Consider the following 16513-nt stretch of genomic DNA (forward strand, 5'->3'; position numbering starts at 1 on the left):
TAGAATGCCAAAGAGAAATTTCTGAAAGCCTCAAGAGAGAAGCAAAGTGTCCCATACAAGAAAGGCTCAATAAGACTAAGTGCTTATTTCTTACCAGAAATCATGGAGGCAAGAAGATGACAGATGATAGAGAGAGAGAGAGATAGAGAGATAGATAGATAGATAGATAGATAGATAGATAGATAGATAGATAGATAGATAGATAGATAGATAGATGTAGATGGATAGATGGACAGCAAGACAGACAGATATAGATAGATGAATGCAAAGATAGATATGATAAGTACATAGACTGATAGATAAGCAGAAAGAATGGTATGGCAGATGTGGCAAAATGTTTAAACTTGTGAATCTGCATGCGGGCAGGGTGGGGGTATGTTAGAGTTCTGTTTGGGGTTTGTATTGTTTTTGTTAACTGTCAAGTTTGATAGTATTTTAAAATAAAAAGTTCTTAAACGGCAGTTAAATCATCCCTAAAAACAGGGTAGTGATAAAATCTTAAAGTGAATAAATCTAGGTTTCATATAAATATATCTAATTATAACGATGGAGGAAATAATACAATACTCTAATAGTAAAGTATTCGTGTATTACTGAGATATATTGTAAAAGTAAGCAATGAAAATAAAATAATGTAAACCATATTAAACCAGTACTTAACCAGGGAGGAAACTGGTCTTACCATCTGTCAGTTTCTATACTGGCAGTTTCAAAAATGAGACCTCTTTTTAACAAAACGCACAGCAGGAGAGGCAGACATGTGCATTATAATTAAAATGTGAAAAATGGATTTCCTAGTTTTTGTCATTTGTATAAAGATCCTTTACATGGTGAAATTCTAGACTTCTGAAGTCATACAGAAAAGAAGCCATTTTCATTTTATCAAATATATACATTGCTTGACCAAAATTTTAACTTCAATAATAAATGCATATGGTTTAATGACATGTACTTTCCTGATGCCTAGTTCACTGAGAAATGATATCACATTATTTTAATCACTGAAATGTAGAAAATGAAGTGGAATAATTTGTCTATTTTATGCAGTCTGGAGCTACTGAAGTCCAATATTTTTGTTTATATTTACTTACCATTATATTCTGTAAGTAAAAGCAATATCAAATTATAATTGTTTTCTTCAAAAAATAAACATAAATCAAATACTTTATAAAAGAAAAGTTCCCACACTTTGTACCTGAGTGAATAATAGTTCTAACATTTAAATATCATACAAACCACCATATACAATGCATGAAATGTGACTATTGTGTCAATGCTACACATATTGAACAAATGTTCAAGAAATCACCAGTGGCATATTTCAAGCTAATGGCATAGTAACCAAGGTTAAAATAAAACATTCACATTTAAAGCAATCTTACCTTGTATTCTTGCTCCCCATCTTCAACATCTTGGATATTTTCTAGGAATTTAAGTCAATGTTGATGTTAGCAGGTATTGTTGATATTTGCCATTATGGGCTTTATTATGCATATATGTATTATGTATTCAAACACATTCATACTATAATCTACCATTAGGGTATACTGATGCTTTTCCTTTACATTGTTATCATTTCCAACTGTCCTACAAATCTTAACAATTTAACAAACAAAATGGATATTGAGATAGGAGTCTACATCAACATGTACATTGTATGTTTCAAATATGACTGCCATAATATATCCCATTGCATATGCTCTTCTTACATTGTGGTGTTAATACTGTTGTGATTGAGTTGTAGAAGTTATATCCCTTCCCCTTGAACAAGAGCTGGTCTTTGTGATGATTTTGACATAGGATGTAGAAATGCCATTCACTTTCTTTTCTCTTAGGATGCTTGCTACTAGAACCTAGCCACCTACTATAGGGAAGCCAACCAGCCTGTGGAAAAGCTGTGGAAGAGTTGTGGTCCCCGCTTTCAATCTTACTGGCAGCTCCCCCGCAGCCACCCCCTCCCCACCATGGCAGCCGCACCAACTTGCCATCCAAGTAGGTGAGCTATCTTGGAAGTGGATCCTCTAACTTCCACACTACTCAATCCAACCAGCCATGTGGAGCAGAGATAAGCTGTATTTGTTTCTCACTGCTGCATAATAAATCACCACACAGTGACTTTTAAAAAAACATCAATTTCTTAGATCACAATTCTGTAGGTCACCTGACAAAGCACAGCTGTTCTCTGCTCAGGAATTGCAAGGCTGAAATCAAGGTGTTGGACAGGCTGAGTTCTCACCTGAAGCCTATGGGAAACAAATTCACTTCCAAGATCATTTTTGTTGTTGGCAGAATTCATTTCTTAGTGGTTATAGGACTGAGGTCTCCATTTCCTTGACACATAGCTCTTACCATCTTTAAGCCAACGATGTCCACATCATATCCTTCTCACATTTCAAATCTTTGACTTCCTCTTCTTCAACCAACCAGAGAAGACTTTATACTTTAAAAAGGTTCATACCATTAGGTTAAGCCCACCCAAATTATCTCCCTAATTTAAAGTCAACTTTGCCATATAACATAATCTAAGTATGGGAGTAAAATACAACATATTCACAGGTTCTACCCACATTCAAATGGAGAGTATTATACCAAGTCTAGTTTCCTTGGTTGTTGGGAGGGGCTCATATTAAATACTTCTGCCTATCACACAAGACTTAACCCACCAAGCCCTTAAGTCCCACTAGACTATAAGCTCAAAGGTAGACTCTTGTCTGATTTACTCATCATTATATCCCTAATGCCTAGTAGAAGCAAAACAATAGGTGTTCAAATAAGACAAGGGGTAATGTATATAAATGAAAATTTACTCTCTTTAATATTTCCTAAAAATTATTGTAATGTAGAAGCATCATTTTGCATCATTCCCTTGAAAGCCTTTATTTCCTTTGAACTATTAGCAGTCTTTTTCCTCTAAACATCTTTTATAAATCATTTTTCTATAGAACTGCCTTTAAAAAATGAGGGTTCCATGCATCACTGGAGAAATTCAATCAAATAATATTTAGTTATAGGAAAGCAGTGTGGTGAACTTTGATGCAACAGCACAGAAGTTAAAGACTGAAGAGCATATAAGAGACTTCAGAATGAATTCAGTTGTCTCCATGAATTTTTATTGCTACTGAGAGTGCTCATATGCAATATGGTACTTTATATTACCATGTATACCTTTGACTCATTAATTTATAGTTATTAGTTTTCTTCTCCCTTTTCATTTATGTGGTCATGTATATGAGTGAAAATTCCAAACAGTAAAAAAGTCACATCTTTGAAAAATAGCTTTTTTTTTTTTTTGGTGCTGTGGTTCCTTCTGGTACCAGGTTGAAATGTAGGAATTAAGTGCTAACCAAAAATCTCAAATGATAAAATAGTGGAGAAAAACAACAAAATTTATCATGAAATAATTCCACAAATAGTACTCATTGGGAAGAATGCCTAGATAAATAAGTCATTAATATAATCATGCTATATATTCATCAAAACTTAAACACAAATATTATATTAAATATTGTTTTTCTAGGAAACCAAGATAAAATTGACAATCTAAGAGTCAGTTTAAGCACACTGGAAGAGCATTTTCTCTAACTTCGTATAGAAGAATTTAAGGTCTATTTTAACTGTTATTTTTCACCAATTGTGTATTGTTCAGTATCTACAAAACATCTTTACTTAGAATAATAAAACAGTAAATTTTAAAAGATATTGGTAATTTAGCAAATCAGTATTGAAGACACTGGACAAGCCAAACACTAGGGAGACCGAGATGGAGAGAAGTATTTGCCATTGAGACAGTCACGGAAATGGGAAATGATAATTAGAATACAACGTGATGTTCAGTAAAACAGGCATATAAGCAGTTATCCCTTGCTTTCAAGGAAATCACAGTCCAATAATAGACATATTGCAAAAAATGATTACATTCATTGTTCTCAGTTGTCATTTTACTTTGGTGGATTCTGGAATGGGAAGGCTTTGTTTTGTGTTAACCTAACTAAGCTGTAACTGTGTCTCCCAGGATTCCCTTCCTGGTATGGTTCTGTGTTAGAGTTGACAAGAAGAGAAAAATTTATGAGATTTGGAAGGAAGATATGAAGCAGGAGCTTTATGACACTCTGAAGTTGAGAATAGTTCAGTGTGCTGTTTCAGCTCATGCTCCTTGTTCTTTATCTGCCAGCTCACCTGTATGTGGGGCAGCAACTGGGCCTGCGGCTCTCTCCGCTCCTGCCAGATTACCTCCTTTATCCTCTCAAAGTGTGAATGTACAAATATGTGTAGAGTTCCATCTTGAAGGGTGCCAGCTCCTTCTTCATATCATTTATATTATTGACATTGGAGTTGGCTAGAGAGAGATTTAGGTGAGATTGTCTTTCTAAGGTGCTTTTTAACCTGTGGGTTCCAGTTTGTTCCTGATGCCCCTCGGTTAATAGAGAGCTTTTCTTTGCCACTGAGTTCTGCTGACTTTAGAACCACCATTAGATGCAGTGGCAACAGACTTCCACAGACTTCTTTCTAGATCCTACAATTGGATTAAGTCTAATCCCTATAATAAATTTCTTGTCCCTCATGGTAGTTCTGCTTCTCTGATCAAATAAAAGTTTACATGGATATATTTTGTAGAAATAACCAATAAGAGTCCTGAAGATTGGATGTACACTTGGTTCTTATTATTTGCAATAACTATGTTCTATAAAGTCACAGAAAATACTGAACTAGCTATTACTGAACTGTTGCTCCAAGGGGAAATACAGGGATAAGTGTTTGCTCTCGCCACAAAATTTTCATCAACTGACCAATACATAACCTTGTTTTGTGTGTTTCTGCTATAAGAGACTTTATTTAATATATACTGTTGATTCATGAATATTGCATGACCAACAGCATTATAACTTATACTTTAACAAGAGTTTCTAACCCAACTATTTTCTCTGTAAGGCATACCATATTCTTACTGTGGTTAGAAACACTAGACAGTACTTCAGCACCATGCTTGAGGGTCATTTTAAGCAGCAAAATCACCAATAAAAAGCACAAAAATACAAAAAAAAATCATGCCATTGAATGTACTGCAAAGTGGACCCTTGTTTATAGTAAAAGAGCCGAAACAAGAAAGTAGAGTGTTGCCTTGTTCACCCTCAACTAGAAACATGCATGTTGGGTTACTCAAATGTTTCACTCCTCTGCACAAGTCCAAAAATGACTGTAAAAGCACTATGAGTATTGATTATGGGGTTACAAATGCATTTTAGTGAATAGACATATTCACAAATACAGAATTTTGCAAATAATAAATATTGACTGTAAATGGTGTGAAAAGAGCAGAGCCCAAAGTGACTATTTCATAAATTAACATGATAATTTTGGTTATTTCCTTCTATTGGAAACATTTCCTTCATTTGGTTTCTGGGACAGCTCACAGCCCTGGTTTTACTCCTGTGTCTGTTTTCAGTCTTGTTTGCTGGATTCTGCTTATCACCATGATGCCTACACATTTTAGAGCTCGAGCACCCACAAAAAAAAAAGCACCTCTGTTTTCTATCTATACTTACTTTTTGGTGAGTCCAGATAGGCTCATGGTTTGATGAGCATCTGGAGCTGTTTTTTCCTAGTTTCTGTGTCTAAGTGCTGGCCAGGCCATTTCATTAGATTTAACATCTCCTCCAGGTCGTGAAATTTTGGCATACAATAGAAAAGGAGTTAGGAGTAATGGAAAGTTGAAGGATGGCCACTTCACCTTCCCCAAAAAAGGAGGTATGGGTAGGTGAGGGCTGGGCATGACCCTTTAACAGATCTCGTGATTTCCTTAGCAGGTGGCATCATGTTCAAATCTAAATCAGATTATGTCATTTATAAATCCAAGAGCTTCCTATATCACTTAGATTGGTCTATAGGTCCTGCATTATATGATACCCTCCATTCCCACTATTTGTTGTTGCAGTTCCCTCTTTGAATTCTTTTCTTGATTATAGGAAGGAGATCCTTCCTAACTTTCTTTAGGACTTTACTAAAGTTTCACTTCAGTGAAGCCTTTTCTGTCCATAGTGTCTAAAATAGGAACTCCATCTCAACACATATAATCACACTCACTTCAAAGTCCCCTTTTCTGCTTTATTTTTGCTTTAGCATTTATCACTTCCTAAATTATTGTGTATAGTACCTCTTTATTCTTGTTTATTGTCTGTTTCGACAATATAAATGATGCTCCATTCCAAAAGCAATAATACTAAAAGCAGATAGTATCCATTCATTTATTCATTCAGTCCACAGATATTTATTGAGTGCCTACTCTGTGCCTAGGGCTAGATAAAAAAGGTGACTAATACAATCTGCAAAAACTTTTCTTAAACATTGGCAGTGTGCTAGTCTGAGTGCTAAACTGTAGAGATAGAGAAATAAAAAGTACATTGTGCGGACCTGAGAATCTAATAAGATAGATAGATAGATAAATAAACAATTGCTAAACTGTGTGATAAGGACTACAGTAGAGATAAGCATGTGATGTTTTGTACTATAAAACATAGATACAAATAATTCAAACATAAGGAGTGGCTTTTGAGGGAAGGATTACTAGCTGGTCTGGTATCTGGTCTAAGTTCTAAAAAATATGTTGCTTGACTACATAAAATTTATTAAACAAGTGGAAGCATTATATTTATTCCAAGCTTTGAGTTTAGTAACTATTTGCTATTTTTAAATATTTCAATTTTTTTTAAGTACCTGTGTAATGGTTAGGAGTATCATTATTTTAATAAATATTAAATTTACTAAACCGTCTTTACTCTAAAGACTTTTTTTAATTGGTGATTTAAAATAGATTGAGATTGATCACTTGGAAGTCTTCAACATTTTCCAATTTCATTTGGAAAATATTACTCAAACCATGTTTTTGAGAATTACTGGTGATGGAAAATAACACAGTGACACACATTCCTAAGAAAGAAAAATAAAAGTGAACAATTCTGTAATTTTGCTTAGTTTTGAGAATCAGTAGATGAAAAAATAAAGTCACATAATTTCTAGTCAAGTTTTAATCTATTTAATTTTGTATTTAGTAATTGATGTCAAAAGCATTAATTTTGATTTTCAAATCCTATTTTAAAGTAAAATATATAAATAAGGAAAATGATGTACTGGTTTGCAGAAGTATTACATATAGGAAAAGTTGCTTTAAGTGATGTGTTTGGTGCAAACCCTAGGCAACTGCTCAGGGGAGACACCAATGAGAAGCAGCCTCCAAGAACAACTAGCAAGTTTAAATGAATTGGGATTCTTCCTGAATTCAATTGATAATCCTAATGTGCATATTTCGCTCAATATTTTTCTATATCATAAATTTTTGAGGCAGTTCTATTTTTATATATATCTTGCAAAAAAGGACAACTTCTAAATATAGGTCAGGGAATTTCCAACTGCTTAGAAGTTTCTTGGGAAATTTCTATTCCTAAAGTTCCATCTAAAGAGAGAGAGGTATTTGGACATTTTTATTATTTACTTTTCAAATTATAGCATCTATAAAATTTGATAACCTTTACATGTAATATGAGCATTGGCTGTACACAGTGATGATACACTTTAAAGCAATTTATATCTAAATTTTTTAAGGTTGTAAGTTAATTTGGATCTTTTAGAAACACCACACCTTGATATATATTAGATTTTCCAGCTATAGCATTATATTGCCTGCAAAAGGGCCCTTTTTTATTTTAATTGTTATGTCCAGATTTGTGCTGTATTATTTGCAATAACCTGATTCACCTACTCTTCAAAACCAGGCCATGAGAATATGATTTTTATGTTACCTGTTCAATTTCATATTTTTCCTCAAATGAAGATACATCTTGTATTTCTGTTAATGTTCAATGTTATCCTAATAAAATTATGCCTGGAGCCTAGACTAGTAACTACTTTTTGGAATAATTTTTTAAAAAGGAGATATAAGTGCTGAAGCATGTAGAATGTGCTACCATATTAAATATATGTTCATTAACTAAAGTAAATTAAAAATGAAAGTGGTTTTACATCTCCAGGGTACTAGCAAGTTATGCCTCAACAATCTACATGAATTTATGTCCCTAAATGCTTTTCCATTTAGTATTCTATAAAATTCATACCATCATATAGTACATTTACATTTTGGGGAAACTAAGCTCACACTATATGTTTTTTTTTCTTCTTAACTGTTAGAATTTTTAAGCTGTTTGTAGGTATTTAATGCATGTTTTCAATTTTTGCAGAATATAAAGCCATATACACATATACAAATAATTCTATATAATTCTTTTCAGAGGAAATGATTCTGTGATTTTTAAAAATGTTTAGCAAATGCTTTTAAAGGTAAATGAAATAGGCCTTCTTTATTTCTATACCTTCAATGTCTTCCTCTATTTATTCTTTCTTCGGCTCCTCCTCTTTCTTCTTCCTCTTATCATCACCTCTTGTACTCTTATTTCTGTCTCTTCTTTATCACAATCATAACAACTTCCATAAATGAGACCTTACATGGTGTAAACAGTGCTATTTTTTCAAATGTCTTAATTAAAATGAAGGCAAATAAAACCGTACACAGAATGGACTCCATTCTTAATAATTCCTTGATTGAGTTAAGCATGTAACTGCATTTGTGTGGATTAAGCTACCAGATGGTATATACATTCTTTCCAGTGTTTGAGAACCTGCCTTCAAATTCTTAGAAGAGTTTTACTAAAAAATAGTATAATAGGGAAGCAGCTATGGCTCAATCAGTTGCGGTCCCATCTACCATAATGGAAGCCCTGGTTTTGTGTCCTGGGGCCTCCTTGTGAAGGCAGACTCACCCTTACACCGCGGAGAGCCACCAGCCTGCAAGCATTGCAGAGTGCCGCTGGCCTGCAAGTGCAGACTCAGCAAGGTGATGCCACAAAAAGGAAGACAAGTAAAAAAAACCACAAGAGCAAAACAACAAGCAAGCCACAAAGGCGGGGCCGGGGGGAGGGTGTAGATAAATAAAAAATAAATAAATAAATACAGGAACACAGAAGAACACACAGCGAATGGACAGAGAGAAGAGACAGCAAGCAAACCGCAGGGGTGGGGGAATTAAAAAAAAAACCTATAAAAGATAGCATAATAGACCTGACAGAGTTTTTCAGGCAAGGGCATATTATATGATATTAGGCAATATGTCAGTGTTAGTACCTCTGCAGAAGTATGGTCAGTATTTGGATTCTTTCTTCTCAAATTTTTCTATAGTCATTTCTAACTTCTAAAACAAATACCAAAAATCGGTTGGCTTAAACAACGGGGATTCATAGACTCACAGTTTTGAAGCTAGGAGAAGTACAAAATCGAGGCAGCAGCAAGATGATGCTTTCTCCCGGCAGACTGTGGTGGTCTGGGGATGGTTGCTTGATCTTTGGTCTTGACTTCTCTGTCACATGGCAGTGAACAGAGCATTATCTTCTTTCTCTTCCAGGGTTATGTTAACTTCTAGCCTCTGGCTGTTCTCCGTGACACCTCTCTCCATCTGGCTTTAACTTTACTTAAGAAAGACTACAATAATCTGGATTAAAACTGAGTCTGATTCCATTGGGTTGCACCTTAGCTGAAGTGACATCTTGAGATTTTATTTAAGATAGGTCCACAGCCTCCACAATGCAGATCAAGATCAAGAACATGTGTAAACTGAGGTACACAATTCAGCCAACCACATTATAGGCTACTACTCTAAATCTGTTCTGTCTTAAAAAGAAGTATAATTAGAAAGAACTGTGAAATAGAAGAAGTGTGATTAGATAACTATAACAAAACAAAACAATAACAAAAGCTCAGAAGAGGGGGAAAAATCATATACCTGATTGCTGCATATAGAGAAGGAATTTACTGTGAAAAATAAAAATGTTGCCCTACTGGATGAATAAGTAAAAGTTACATAGACTTAACAGCTGCTACAATAAAAGATCATAAAATGTAGTGATTAAGACAACTGGCTTTGTGGGTTCCACAGAGCTAGCACAAAATCCTGGTTGCACCTTTTATCAGCAGAGCAACTTTGGTCAAGTTACTTAACCTTACTAAGCCTCAATTTCTGCCTATGTAAAATGACAGTGATAATAGCATTTGCCTTTACTAAGTGTTTGAGGGAATTAAATGTGAGAGCAGGGGAATGTTTAGCATAGTACCTCAACAAGAATTTAGTAGATGGTATCTATTGTTATTAATATCCATCAAAGCCATATAACTAAATCAGTGAATATATAAATTTCTCCAAACTACTGTGCAACTATATAACTGTAAATTACCCTCTCATATAAATAAGTGTTGAAAGACATGAATTCCCTTTTTTTAAAATTTCCAGAGTATATTTGGCTTTGCTTTCTATACATAATGTGTTAGGAAGTAACATGCTTCCCAGTATTCAACAAGTATTTTTGAGGACCTAGTATTTTGCAATCACTATTCTAAGAACAGACTAGACATAAAGCAGTGGACAAGCCAAGTAGGGTGACTGATGTCCTGGAGTTTACCTTCTGGTTAGTGGAAGAATGGGGAATAGCAGGAAATCAGACAGACAAAAGTGGGTAAACAAAGGCATAAATAAGATAATTTAATGTGATGATAAATACTATGAGGAAAATAAAATAAAATGATACTCCAAATGTGATTGGATGGGTAATTATTAAACAATTTATTTTGTACTTCCGTTATTTTCTCTTTTGTGGCCTTTTCTGGCTCATGACCACTTCTATCCAGTTGATATGTTTATCCTTGATGTTAGGGGAAAAAATACATTTCCTTTTAATTCAAGATATCTATTAAATCCCACAATATGCTTACTGTAGACTCTTAACATCATTGTTGGCAAAATTCAAAATTCAACAGCATTTATATATCAGAGACTATTCCTGAGTTTTTATATAGGCTAGAAAATACAGTTCCATAGAAGTTTGAAGAAGATATGTAAGGAGTAATATTCTCTCTCAGTATAAGTTTCAGTGAGTTTATTTCTATCTGCGGTAGCAGACGTTAGAGGTGGGAGGTGGGGGATGAACAGAGAACTCTGGTATCCTGGACCCACCAGCATGCGAATCATTTAGCAGTTCACCTCAATACTGAAGCCTTCACTGCAAGGCGTCTCTGAGCAAATAATTTCCATTACTAGTCTGTTCTAACTTGGCTTTTGCTGACTTGGCTACCTGAATATAAATATCTTAGAAATGACTAGGAGATAAAAGCCAATTTGAAACAGTGAAAAGGGATCTGAAAGAAAATGCCTCCTTACATATGCCTTCATATTCATAACTATTTGTAAATAATCCCCTTATCATAGATATAGTCCTTTGACTCTATTTGAAGCCAATAAAAGAAAACAAATTCCTTTTTCAGTTACCACTATATGTTGTTAAAACCCCTACCTTAAATGACAACTGCATCATTTATATGAATACAATGTATATATGCATTAATTCTTTATATGTGTGTACGTATAATCTTCCCCAATTCAAATTGCCATAAATAACACAAAAGCTACCGTGAATTCCATGGCATTACAGTTAAGTTCTTCATTGTTTATTCAATAGGGGGCTTAGTGGGTTGTCTTGAAGTACAAATGAGATTGTGCACTGCTTATTTGTGATACACAGGAGGTGTTTTTCTCTCTGCCTTAGCTTGTTTCCATTCCCATTTTCTCTCTACATATCTAGCTCTCTCTCCAACCCCCGATAGCCTTTTAATATTACCAGCTGTTGAATTTAAAATCTGGCCTCCAGGGGAAAATTCCTTTGTGTGATTTATATGGTGACAATATTAAAGTAAAAAAGTGAACTAGTAATGTTTTTTTGAAATTCACTCCAAATAATAATAGTGATGTACTTTGAATGGTAGTGCATTCATATCTAAAATACAAAATTATCTTAGAAATATGATTATTTTCAATGATTTTAAGCTACATAATTATATATATTTTGAAGCTGATTCGAGTGGGTCAAAAGGCTATTAATGGCAGCGAAATAAACAATTGTCTTTAAAAAAAATTGGAATTAACAAATAATCATTGTATTGAGTTGAAATTGCATCACTATTAAAGGTAAAATATTGAAATACATAGTAAAATATAGAAATTTAAAGAGACATTCATAATGAAAACATGTGGCGAATTTGTGGCTATTATTATAAATGAGGAGCATTGAATCATGCCAGAATAAATTGTATTCTGGACAGTACAAGTGGAATTTTAAGTGGTTTCTACTTTTCTCTTTTGCAGTAAATATATGCTGTTAGACCACACCTTTTCCAGGCTGGTATAAAAATGTGCATGTTTTTAAAAAGCAGGAAGTTCCTTTTAACACTAAGATTTGAAAACACTTTTTGCATTAGTGCTGATAGCTCAGGGTGAACTTAAATAAGACCCGTTTAACAGTCCACAGCACCTTGTTTGTCTCTTAAATGGCATTGTATAAAAGCCTAGGTGTTGGTCACCCTGTGGAGATAGCTCAGTATGTACATAAGTGTGGGTGTAGATGTGGGAGTGAAGAACTATTTGCATTCGATTCACTTTTTGCCTATAGCAGAAGATAATTATAGCAATTTTTAAACATGTAATAATAATAATACTGTTACTGTAAATATTGATTTATGTATTTTTCACCCTAAAGATTATATTTGTTTTTTTCTGTTTTATGTCACTGAGAATTTGTCTGACAGAATTTATACTCTAATTGTAAAGAAAAAAAATCATTTCTCTAGAAGGTTTTTTATTTTCTTGCCACAAGACAGAGGTTTTATGGAACAACTAGAGCTAAAAATTGGAAACAAAACAAAACAAAAGCAATAGCTGGAGTATATGTGTAAGTTAAAACAAGATGTTTGATTTGGAAAAGGAGTTGCTATTTGTAATTCAGTTAGATCTTCACAACAGTCAAGTGTAAGAGGTATCATTGCCTCACTTCACAGGTGGAAAACTGAGGTTCAAATTGGCTAAGAAGTCTCCTGAAGCAAGATTCAAGTTTGAGGCAGTCTGACGCTAAAGTTTGCTATCGAACATACTACATCCTGCTAAATTTGGGTGGAAGGGAAGTTCAAGCATGGATAAAGTTAGGCGTAGGTTTAGAAGGGGTGAAGAGGAAAGCCACAGTGATGTATCTGAGGTTAGTTCTTAGATTTGCCAATCGATAGTATTTGCCAGATGAATATATACTACAATATAGTAAAATTGGAGGAAAATGCAAGGTAAGAATTTTAGTTCTGCTATTTATGGAACAGATATGACTGTTACCAACCAGGTGTTTATTATGAAGAATTTACTCACCCTAGACCAAAATACTTGTGTTTCCAGTTATTTTCTTTTCTTATATTAAGTATTAATGGGTAAATAAATCGTGGTGATCTTTTGATTCTTTTGTTTTTTAATGTATGAAAAATGTATGCATAGAGCCTAAAGTAAGGAAATATCTATAAATACATTTTTTTAAAAAGGACAGAGCATGCCTCTTTTCCACCCAATGGCAGTCTTCCTTTAAATTATAAAAGGTTAAACTTAAAGATAAGCTCTTTTGTTCTGGTCTGAACATCAGCAAACTAGAGCTTTCTTAGAAAGGTAATTGTATAGCCTCAGTCAATCCTGGAATATGTTCCACCTCCATTACAAGCATTCCAGCTAATTTCAGCTGTCAGAATCATGTGTGGGAAAGATGACCTTGAATACTGTATCTGGGCATCCTTACTTGGAAAATTTGTCAAACTCAGCAAATTTTCCAAAACTGTAAGTGGGTGCACATTGAATGGAAAAATTAGAAAATTAAAAGCAGATAAAAGTGTTTTCCAGATCTCAGTTGATTCCCTTATCTCCCTTATAGTCACATATCTCCCTGCCAGACCCATTCACTATCACATAATCTTTCTTTGTCCCCATGGTCTCCTTTGCTCTTATTTTTTTAAATCACTATTTACCTTGACAACTTGTTCCTGTAATACATGTTCCTGTAATACATCAGTTTCCCCCACAGTCACTTTGTTAGTTTTAACTTCCCTTGTATTCCTGAAAAAGAACGAAATAATAGGGGAATAGGCTCTGCCCAACAAAAGCAAAATATACTGATTTATGATCATTTGCCTGAACAAAGCACACTGCAGTTTAGGGATACTGGTCAGAGGGGCAGGATATTTGCAGGTTGTTAGTTAACGGAGGTCTCATAACTTAGTCCCTAGAGTGATACCAAGCCCACAATTGTACAACCATGTGTTTCATGGAAGGAAAGTGACAAACTAGCCATACCGTTAACTTCTTTCTTCCCAGTATTCTATTGATCCCATATAATGCCATAACTTATTCTTCTTTCTAATGAGAACTCTGTGGAATCAACTCTGGGTAAAACGTTAACCTAGATTTGTACAGAATAAAATCTACATATTGCTAAAGCTATCGTTAAGGTTTCTGTTTAGATGAATCCTGGAAATTAGAGAATTTTCAGGTGGGCACTACTCTTTAAATCCTACTAAAAAGTAAAAGTCCTTGGGAAAACCAAGGGTTTTGAGCAAATATTATTTTCTCAATTGCCAGAAGAATTGTAAAACCTTCAGAGAAACTTAGAGGAAAAAAGTTTATTTGCTATCCTAGATATTGAATGAACTGGTGCTTCCTGGTTGTCCAGTCATGAAGATTTGTTACATGGATATGGTGGAAGCTTGATGCATTTGGTGAACGGGTGAATAACAATGAATGAATTGGAAAACAAAGCATAGTTTCAGAGGTTGAGTAAATAACATCTCATCAGGTGCCTACGTTTCTTCCTCAGGGAGAAAATGGTGTGTCATATTTCTTCCAGGCTGACTCCTTCAGGATCTGACATGCTATGGCCTTTGCTGTGAACGGTTAGAAAGCCACCTTGGCATCTAGCCATACATTATCTCTGGAGGTAAACCATACCACCTTCCTAATCAACTCCACTCTGCTTGCTTGAGCTTTCCAATTCCTATGATCTTGCTCATTATGTTCCACTTCTTCAGCACTTAACAGTCTCCTGTGACAACATAGGCACAACATGCATACTCAAGGTGAGTTACAAATATTTGCCTGCCAGTCGCCACCATTTCCCTGGCAGAGAGAGGAATGTCACATCCTCCACTTCAGGGTCTGTGATGGAATAGAGCAATTGGGCTTGCTTCTCCCCTAAGGTCCCCAGCCTGAAGAAAATCTTATCCCCAAACCAAAACATTCCCAGGTCAATATTAAATATTCTGGAAAGCATTATATCAAGTTTAGTACTTGATAATTAGGATTCTCAAGAGTAACATCCATGACTGAAAGTAAAAGATAAGACCAATTTCTGCATTTTTGTCATCTGTCAACAACTATTAGCAATTATAGTTATTCTTTTCATCTTTTAAATGTTAGCCCATGGACATAGCTTTTTGAATTACTGAATAGGCATAATGAAAAGAATTAAGATACTTAGTAAAGATGTATGGGATCATATTTGTGAACAACTAGATTTCAAAATATTAAAATGCAGAAGATAAAACTTTACATAATCTGAATTTTTATAGCATTACACTGTGATTATGCCTCTGTTATTTGGTTTTAGTTAAGTTGGCTATTATTGAAAAAAAATAAAATATTTATATTTTTCTGTATAACATTATGAGATATAATTCATTTGAAGCTCATGATGAGAAGTCCATTTAATTAATTATGTCTTTCTCACATCTCTCCAAAGTGAAATTAATTTTACCTTCCACTTTAGGCTATCTTAAATCAGCTTTGTATATTTGTATATTAAATTTCTGAACTTAGCATAAATTATCTGTACAGTACCTGTAACTATGTGCACTTGTTTTTATATAAAATATCACTATCTTTTTCTTTTATTCAGTAGTTTAGGCAGAGATTACATTCAGAATAACTGAGGAAAATGTATTCTGTTTCAAGCTTTAACAGTGTCAGGTCCCTGTGAAGACAGAAACCATTCCACAACCAGGAATGTGATTAAACCCTTCTCAATTTGGGACTCATCTACTCTCCCCACTTCTAGACCCATTGTGCTGCCTTTGTTTCATCATCTAAAACTCTAAATCTTAGAAACTGAGGTCAGTAAAATATCAAAATGAATACAGAAAAAACAACAAACAAAAACCACACACGCGTACATACACAAGAGGGAATATATTCAACATATCATTAGCAACATATCCACTATATAGTTTTTATTCCAGTTCCATGTACAGACTTACATAACCAATTGCTACGTAATAAAAACAACTAATTGCACCAAGTACTTGTTGCTCAACATGTGTTATGACAAGAAATTTGTACGTTTTGTTTCATTTAATCAGAACAGAAACCCATGAGGTAGATACAACCTTAGTGCCATGCCATTTTATACCTGAGAAAATAGTTCAAATATCTTGCTTAAGCTCACAGATACTAAATGAAATTGAACACGGGTCTGTCTATTTGAAAATTTATTCTCTTAATTACTAAACTGTATTTTCTATTTGTGAAGAGCATTAAATTTCATATTTTTAAAATTCAAGGTTTTTTTTCAGA

This window comes from Dasypus novemcinctus, chromosome 1 (assembly GCF_030445035.2).
Source record: "Dasypus novemcinctus isolate mDasNov1 chromosome 1, mDasNov1.1.hap2, whole genome shotgun sequence".
Classification (NCBI taxonomy): Eukaryota; Metazoa; Chordata; class Mammalia; order Cingulata; family Dasypodidae; genus Dasypus; species Dasypus novemcinctus.